Raw genomic sequence first — 10,093 nt, forward strand, 5'->3', positions numbered from 1 at the left:
TATGAAACAGAATCTCATTTTTTACTTGAAATTCATTATTTCCTAGTGAGATTGACCCTTTATTTCATAGAGGACTTCCTTATTTTTTCTTACTGGACTTTTGACTATTTTAAATTAATTTGTGGAACATAATTATGTGACTACATGAGTAGGTTAAGAAGTCTTTGCAAATGAAAAAAATCAATAATGGCTACTTTTTTATTGAGTACTTATGACATTTCATTATTTCTAATCCTCAAGAAAATTCTGAAAGATAGTAAGATAATAATTACTATCCCTAAGTTCTTATAAATTTTAGTAGACTTTTATAATATTTTGAGGTTTGTATAGATACAGAGGAGTTACTATTCTCCAGTTGTCCAAAGTCATACAACTAGAAAGTTGTGAAGCAGAAATTTGAATTTAAGCCTGCTGACCCCAAAGCCTGTACATCTTTTATTATGCAATGTTGATCATAATATTTTTGTGTCAGCACAAACTGTGCAGAAAAATTATTAGCTGATGTAGAGAAGAAAACAAATAAAATTAAAACATTCTTCTAAATTATAAAGACAAAAGCATATTCATACTGTTTTTCAAACATGGAACTGAAAAACAGACATATTTAAGAAATAGTTCCTGGTCACAGAAAATATGAAGCAAACAGAAAATCAAAAAGATTAAATATCACCAGAGAAATATCCCATAATTGCTACTTGGACACAACTTTAATTTTAGTAGGTTAAGTGAATGCAAGTGATCCATCTTAGTTTTAGAGAAGCAGGTGCTGCTTTTCTCATGAAATTCCCCTTGCAAAATTAATTTAAATTGGCTTGGCTATGAGTACTCTCAGTTGATTTGGGAACTGACTCAAGAGTCACGAACAAGAAATAATCATAAACCTCTGAGTACCTAGTTTGCTACTGGGGTGGCACAGGGATTGATGGATTGTGTTTCATTTAGCATCTTCATTAATGACCTGAGGAAGGGAGCAGATAGCTTGTTAATGAAATTCACAAATAGTAATATATGAGGAGGCATTGCAAACACTGATAAAGACTGCTAAATTATCAAAAGAAACCCAAAGAGGTTAGATATATAGACAGAAATGAACAACCTAAAATGCATCATGGAAACTTAAGAGTTAAGAACAGGGCTGAGGGGCTGGGGAAAGGAATCTGATGAAGGAAATGTTATTAATTTTTATGAAGTCATTTTATGTTATTAATTTTTATGATATATTTTTATGATGTCAATAATGTTCTTAGTGGCCACAAAGAAGCTTCCAAAGCATTATTTCTAAAATAAACCCATAAGTTAAAGTGAAAACTCATCTGTTGGCAGACACTTGTTTTTTTCCATTATCTTGACTGTTGTGAACAATACATGGGAGTACAAATATCTGTTTGAGATCCTCTTTTCATTTCCTTCAGATAGATACCCAGAAGGGGGATTGCTGGATCATATAGTAGTTCTATTTTTAATTTTTTGAAGAACTTTCATGCTGTTTTCCATAGTGGCCTCACCAATTTACATTACCACCAACAGTTCACAAGGGTTCCCTCTTCTCCACATCCTTGCCAACATTTGTTTTCTCTTGTCTTCCTGATAACAGCCTTTCTAAGAGGTTCAAAACTATTTGATCTCAATGAGGTGGTATCTCATTGTGGTTTTGAGTTGCATTTCTCTGATGATTAATGATGCTGAATACCTCTTCGCATACCTGTTGGACATTTGTGTATCTATGTCTTCTTTGGAAAATATCTATTCAGTTCCTCTGCCTATTTTTTAAAAAGATTTATCCACTTATTTTAGAGACAGAAAAGCAGAGCAAGCATGGAGGGGTGGATCAGAGGAAGAGGGAGAGAGAAAACCAAGCAGATTACATGCTGAGCACAGAGCCTGACATGGGGCTCAATCTCAGGACCCTGACATCATCACCTGAGCTGAAACCAAGAGTCAGATGCTTAAAACTGACTGTGCAACCCAGATGCCCCTCCTTGGCCTATTTATTATTATTATTATTATTATTATTATTATTATTATTATTATTATTTTGCTATTGAGTTGTGTGAATGAATAAAGAAGATACAGTATATATGTATGTACAATGGAATATTATTTAGCCATGAAAAAGGACATCCCGCCATTTGTGGTAACATGGTTGGAACCTGAGGACATAACGCTAAGTGAGATAAGTTAGACACCGAAAGATAAGTGCTATATGATATCACTTACATTTGGAATCTCAAAAAGCTGAACTCATATAAACAGTAGAATGGTGGATACCACGGACTTGGGGTGGGGGAAATACGGAGGTATTGGTCAAAGAGTACAAACTTCCAGTTATAGGTTGAACAAGTTCCGGGAATCTAATGTACAACATAGTGATTACAGTTAATAATATTCTATTATATACTTGAAAGTTAGCAAAAGAGTAAATCTTAAGTGTTCTCACCACAAAACAGAAATGGTAATTATGTGATGTGATAGAGTTGTTAGCTAACACTATGGTGGAAATAATTTTGGAATAGATAAGTGCATCAAATCAACACACTGTACATCTATTTTTTTCAAAGATTTATTTATTTATTTATTTATTCATGAGAGACACAGACTGAGAGAGAGAAGCAGAGACATAGGCAGAGGGAGAAGCAGGCTCCTCCCAGGGAGCCTGATACAGGACTTGATCCTGAATCCTGGGATCATGACCTGAGCCAAAGGCAAGCACCCAACCATTGAGCCACCCAGGTGTCCCCACACTGTACATCTTAAACTTATATATATATGTTAGCTGTAGGAAAAATAAAGTGAACAGTCAATTAGATGTTAGTAGCTTCTAGTGCCAAAAGGTTCCAAAAAGGGACTCTGGGTTACTGCTCTAGGGCAGAACAGAAAGAACCTTGGATTTGAAGTCAGCAAGACAGGTCTGAGATTCAAATCCAGGTTTTCCATCTGATCAAATATTTTCATCTGGAAAATGAGAATAATGATAATCACTTCACAGAACTGCTATCTGGATGAATTGAGAACATGTGCAGAAAGCAAAAAGTATGATGCCTAGGATGACCAGATAATCCACCAAACCTTGACTACACATGATATGAAGCAAGCAAGCTTTGCTCTATCTCTGTATTAAGGTGAGTTGCTAGACTCAGGACTGAGCACTTTAACCCCCAAAACATGGAGTTAAATTGGAGAAGGCTGTAAGAGGAAGAGGAAAGTCAGGAGCAAAGCTGAGAGAAAGACAGAAAACTCTAATCCAGTTCCCTAATTCAGAAACACAGCTGAGGTGTGCAAGGCTAAAAATGGAGAGTGAATATTTAAGACAAACAAGGACATATAAGTAAGAGTAATGGGATGAAATAAAGAAAATGGGAGCTTTGGATAATGAAAACAATTTCCTTGACATTTCTATCAAATGTTAACAGAATATTCGTACAAGGAGAAAAATAGGTGAATCGTTTCTTCAAGTATTTTAAATTAACCAGATAATGGTTCAAAAAGTTTATTACTAGGAAAAAAAACACACAAAACAACCCTTCTGACTTCTTTTGGACTCTAAAGCCTTTGATAATAATTCTCACACTATCATGATTCAGAATTGTCTAAGAGGTTCTAAAACTGTAATATAATTATAATTGAACTTTTTCCCAAATTCTAAGCAAAAATTCATTTTAAGTCAGTAAATAATATTTTTATAGATCTATGACTTCTTCCTCTTAGAAATTATTCTTAAACACTTTGGTATACTGCTACATATATGATGAAACCTGATATTTCACATAATTATCTATGCCATTATTTCACAATGCATTTATCCAGATTTCATGATATTCTGCAAAATAAATCATTCTTTCCAGATGCTCCAACTTCTAGATAAGTATGGAGTTTTCCTCTGCACTGGAAAAATCGTATTACTTGGGTCTAGGGCAAGCGGTTTCTGGTCTAGTATAGATTAGATAACCACAGATATTCAAGCAAGAGCCAGAAGAAAAATAGGTAAAAGGAAAAGCAAGCATCTGATTCATTCGTCATACCATCAAAAAACATACACTATCCACAATCTGCCAGACACTATATGAGGTCTTGGCAATTTAACAGTGGCCAACAAAAACTAAAGTTTCTTTCCTCAAAGATTTATATTCTAATGAGAAAGGTACCCATTAAAGAAATGTATGAGAGCAAATAAAATATAAATCTCTAGGGTACACAAGTACTATGAAGAAACATGGAAGGATTAAGGGGTGGCTTGGGATGGCAATAGGGGATAAGGCTCCTTTAGTTCAGGTAGTCAAAGAAAGCCTCTTAGCATATAACATTTGGGGAAATACCTGAAAAAAGTGAGAGAAAAAGCCAACTTGGGATCCCTGGGTGGCGCAGCGGTTTGGCGCCTGCCTTTGACCCAGGGCGCGATCCTGGAGACCTGGGATCGAATCCCACATCTGGCTCCCAGTGCATGGAGCCTGCTTCTCCCTCTGCCTGTGTCTCTGCCTCTCTCTCTCTCTCTCTCTCTATCATAAATAAATAAAAATTTAAAATTTAAAAAAAAGCCAACTCAATTTCACAGGAAAATCACATTTCAGACAGAGGGCACAGGAAGCACCCAGGCTCTGCTCCTGTATTTTTCAGGAGCCACAAAGAAGGCAGTGTAATCAGTAAGAAGTACCCAGGTAGGTAGATATTCTCGTGGGGGAGTGGCAAAGTGGAAGGGACCAAACTGCAGAGACATTTGAAGACTGGGCAAAGTATGGGGAAGCAATGAAGGTTTTGAGAAGGAGAGTAATAGGGTCTGATTTTATATCTTTAAAAGCTCACTCTGGCTGCTCTCTGTAAAATAAATTTTGTTGAGTTCAAGGTGAAGGTAGAAACACAAGAGTGGATATAGGGAAGCCATTTTATTGAACCAGGAAAAGATGACAACAGAAGGGATAGAAACATGCCTGTAGATGCAGAAGACATTTTGAAGGTAGCGTCAATAGATTTTGCTGATGTATTAGATGAGGGAAATACCAGTTGGTTCAGGGAATGAGCTGTGATGACATTCTGAAGGACTGGTTTCCAAGCAAGGTGCCTACGCTATTGAGCACAAGCAACATGTGTATATTTGGTGTGTTCAGGAGAGTGGATGATGGTGACATGAGATATTTTTGTTCCTTTAGTAAATGCCTTTATGTCTAGTAGATATTCACTTCCTGAATCTTTCTCAATTGATATATGTGGGCCTTGGTAGATTCTAAAATCTGCCAATCACTCTTGGGAATTTATATCCTTTTTTTGTTATTCATTCTCAATTGATCTCTTTCATGTTTCGAACTTTGTCATGATCATGTCACACCCAACCCAAGTCCACAGTATTATGGAGGGCCCTCCACCCCCTTTCCAAACCATTGGGATTTTAGAGCTCTTATTTGAGGAGTTTATATGTGGTTAACAGTATCATGGGACTTACTCTATTCTAGATGCTTATTCATCATTCCCTTTCTCTTTCCAAGGGACTTTCCTCTTCCCTGAGGACCAGCCTCACATTTTCAGCATGAAGGACCCATGCTCTGGAATAAGATGAACGTAGTTCTCTCATGGTTTTTCCCTAGTGTTGCCCAGAATTTCCTAATCAATCTAAGCTGATGGGAAAACTGCAGACAATCTCGGTACTTCCACTTCTCTCACACCCTATATTTAAGAAGTCACAACATCATGCTGACTCTGCCCTTGGCCTGGCACTACATCTGTCCTTCTTCTTTACTTTCACCTTCATAGCTTTACTATGGGCTCTCATCACCTCTCTGCAATTACTAAACATGTGGTCTTCCTTTTCTTCATAGAGCTGGTGGTGACCTTTCTCTAACACAGATCTGGTAACTGCCCAGTAACTATAGCAGGTTTTCAGACTGTGTTTGTGGAAAGCCTAGTGAGTTTACAGATGTGCCCTCAAGGACCTTGAAATAAGAGGCAACTGGTAGAATAGGAAAAGCAGACAGTTTCCATCCATCTCGCTGGCTTCCACCAGAGGTGATTCTCCTTTTCTTTGTTACATATTTCCCTTCTGAATACTTGTCTTTTTCAGTAAAAAGTTTCACTGAGACATTGAAAAACATTGACTTAGATTAGTCCTACTCTTTCGTATACATTCAAGCTCCTTCATAGCTAATCTCTTATTTTAGCCTCTATTTTGGTAATTTCTCCAATAATACATATCACAGTCCAGCCATATACACCACCCATACTTCTTTGAACATGTTGCAGCTCCATGGAAAGAGCGATTCCATGGAAAGCGTAAGGTCTATTAAAAATAGACCATAGGTAGGACAGTATCGTGAGACAGTAAAGAAGAGAATCCCTAACTTTGCCTGGAAAACCCAAGAAAAGCTTAAGGAACAGAACTCTTGAACCGAGATGTAAAGAATGGTAAGAGCTCGCCAGGTGGGCATGGAAAGCTAAACCATTTCAGGCAGAAAACACCAGTGCGCGCAGATGCATGGAGGCATGAACGAACATAATTGCTGTGATTTGGGAAGGGCAGGGAGGCTGGCGTGTCTGGAGCAAAGGCCACTCAAAGGAAAGTGACGATGGCTGATGTGGAAAGGCAAGCAAGAGTCTTGTTGGGAAGATTCTGGGGAGGTCAGTAGTATAATTGTCCCCCATTTTAAATCTGAGGAAGCTAAGTGAAGCTCAGACAGCTTGAGTGAGTTGCCCCAGGTCAGACCTCCAACTTGGGGGCTCAGGCTTTTTTTTTTTACTGCCTCACAGGTCCTGAGGTTACTTAGCTTGGATCTTCAGAGTTGGGCAAAGTCGGTTAAAAAAAAAACCTACAAAACAGAAATGAGGCTGAGAAGCAGGTGAGCCATGAATGAGTTCAGGATCCAATGGGTTTTTCAAAGAAGAACATGCCCCAAAATATGCAGATAAGGTCTTGCTCTCAACACATATTATATGCTCTCAAGAAACAGTCACTGTGATGAGTGATCACAGTTCCCACATCCCGACGTATTTATCCCTTTCATTCTCCCCTCTTCCTCAAGAGATTCACATTCAACATCACCATATTTCTGACCCCTCAAATGGGGTAAATTGCGTTTGTATCATTACAGTTTGTTTATGAAGACATCTCTTAAACTGTGACATAAGAATGAATATTCAAGAACTGATACTGCACCTGAGAGCTCTGTTTCAATTTTATGTCTTCATTTTGCTGATAATCTAAAAATAAAGTTCATTAGTTTTACAGTGGAAGCTCTCTCTTACAGAAATGAATCACCAAATACATTTTCATAGGATAGAATTCTAGTTTTCTTAAGTGAGCATTTTTTCAAGCTTAAGTTACAGAAATCTCTGAGCATAATTTCGAAATTCTCAAGTTGTGTTTTCTTCATAAAAGATTTGAACAGAAGTTTGGGATTCATTTTTATACATTTCTTTATAAAAAAACAAGTACATCTTGTTTTAAGCACTTGATTAAGTATCTCTCTTATACAGTAGATGGTGAAAGAGCTGTTTGTAATGAATTAAGTGAGCAAGTCCTCCTTGTCCCCATGGTAAAAGAGGAAAAAGAAAGTGAGCTTTTAAAATAGCCCTAGAGGATCCTTGGGTGGCTCAGTGGTTTAGCACTTGCCTTCAGCCCAGGGCCTGATCCTGGAGTCCTGGGACCGAATCCCATGTCAGGCTCCCTGCATGGAGCCTGCTTCTCCCTCTGCCTGTGTCTCTTTCTCTCTCTCTCTGTCTCTCTCTGAGTGTGTGTGTCTTTCATGAATAAATAAATAAATAAATAAATAAATAAATAAATAAATAAATAAATAATTTTTTAAGAGATAAATAAAAAATAAATTAGCCCTAGAATTCTTTTTGGATACCAACTAGTAGGCAGTTTGGAGTAGTAAAAAAAGGCAATGAACCCAGATTTTTTAATTTGGAAGTCTAATTATCCACCACAATGCATTTGGTGGTATTTAAATGTAAATACTCCAAGTATTAGAGTCCTTCTGTGTCCTACATAAGGATCAAATGAGATGAAGGTAAAAACATCTCAAAGCAACAAATATGAGATGTTATGAATTTCAAAGGTCTAACTAACTGATAGGATACCTTGCTTGGAAACAACCTTAGGAAATGAGGAAGAGTTACCTTGACGACAGAAATCTGTTTTAACCACTACTTAGTGATTCTAGATTTTCAGGGACTCCTAGAAAGATAGCTAGGCACAGTTTTTCCTTAGGCCTGAGCCTAAAGGCCCCTTGGGAAAGAAAATAAAGTTCTTCCATGTCAATCAACAAACAGGAATATAAGACATTTGCTGGACTAGAAGAAGCTTCAGAGTAGTCAAAAGGCAGTGAGGGGAGCAAGAGAAAAACTACCCAGAAATTAAAAGGAAAGGCTCTGGCTTGATCCCCAGAGCAGGACGAGTAGTGGTAGGTCATGTGCCATTGTACCTGAACTCTCTCTGACCTAGCTGCAGAATGCACCCTGGGAAGGAGGAATCCAGACGGTAGAAAGGAAAGCACTGTGTCCAAAAGGGTCCTGGGTTTATTCTCCTCTAAGAAATAGCTGCGCACAAAAATAAGATAGTGACTTCTAATCTATCAAAAAGAGAAGGGATTAATGGAGATTAGATAACAAGCCAAAGGTAGAGGGCTTCTAGGGTAACACATAAGAAAGAATAAATGTCTCAGCAACATCGTGATCAGAGGCAAAGGAGGAGGGGGTTGCAAGGGAAATGGCATGCCACCACCTTACGGGTGGCCTAAGCAGTGTATAGACTACAACATATCGGAAATCTGGGGACAGATGGCATGCAAGGGGCAATAACAACTCCACCCAAGGAAGAAAGGTTCTGTGAAGATCAATCCACTTGATTACGTGGGAGGCCCTCCCCTTCTCTGCATGTAGTGACCCCTATAAAAGTAGGATATGGTCTTGTGGGTAGGGAGAGACAGCCAAGTTCTGCTACTTTGTAAGTGGAAGCTATAGACCATGCAGACTTGGTAGCAACCTGTTAAAACCGATATTCTCCATAAGCCATATCAGTCAGAGTCCTGGCAGGCAACAGATGGCAGACTCAAGAAGAGCAACTTGGGGAATAAATTAATAAAAAGGACTATTTACACAAAAGTGGGCAGAGTTACAGGAAACCAGCAAGGCCTAGAAGGGCAAGAAAAGGAAATAAATAGCAGAATCTACTAGAAGAGAAAGTTGCCCGGCAGAAGCTGTGGTTATAAAGAGAAGAACAAGAGCAACAACGAAACCCAATAGAGAGAAATCTGCCCTCCCCCTGCCCTCACCTTCCTGGGTTTCACTGGCTTAATCCATCAGAAAGCTAGAATATAAGCAAACTAATTAATGAAATCCAGAAAAGTGTACCATAGAATAGGGCGAGGGAAGGGTAAGAGGTCTGTCTGAAGATTCAAATGAAAAATATTAGATACACAAGCTGATGTGTATTCCTAGAGGACATCTGAGTATCTACAACACTGCTTTTCATGCCATCTGCAGGATTCCTGCTGGGACACATTATATTTCTTTGTCACTAAAAATAGGATAAAAGATGACGATGATGGTGGTGATAATGATGATGATGACGATGGGAAGAAGAAGATATGAGGGAGAAGAAGAAAGAAAAATAAAAACACAGCAAATACTACTAAGTGTTAAAAGAGAAAAAAATCTGCGTTTAACAGCTATTTGTTGAACACCTGCTAAGTGTTAGGCTGTTGAGCAAACTGCTGACAATAAAGAGAGAAGACATGGTTTCTGGCCTTAGGAGCTTCCTGTTTATTGGAGAAATCAGATTTGTGAATCAGTGTTCACAATGCACCATTAGCTACCACATGAATAAATAAATTTAATTCGACAAGCTTTTATGGAGATTTTATTTATAGTGTGATATTATAGTTATTATTAGGAAGCTTTACTATGTATCAGGCAATTTGTTCAACTACTTCAATCAGACTTACCTAACAGGATCATGGGGGGATTAAATTCAGGCATCTCCTATTCTCTTCACTTTCCAGATGAGAAAGTTGACACTTAGGAAGCATAAGTCACTCATTCTCCTGGTTATTAAGAGGTGGAGCTGTGATAAAAACTCAAGCATCCCAATCCCAGAGACATGTACCCATAA

The sequence above is a fragment of the Vulpes lagopus genome, chromosome 10 (assembly GCF_018345385.1).
Source record: "Vulpes lagopus strain Blue_001 chromosome 10, ASM1834538v1, whole genome shotgun sequence".
NCBI lineage: Eukaryota > Metazoa > Chordata > Mammalia > Carnivora > Canidae > Vulpes > Vulpes lagopus.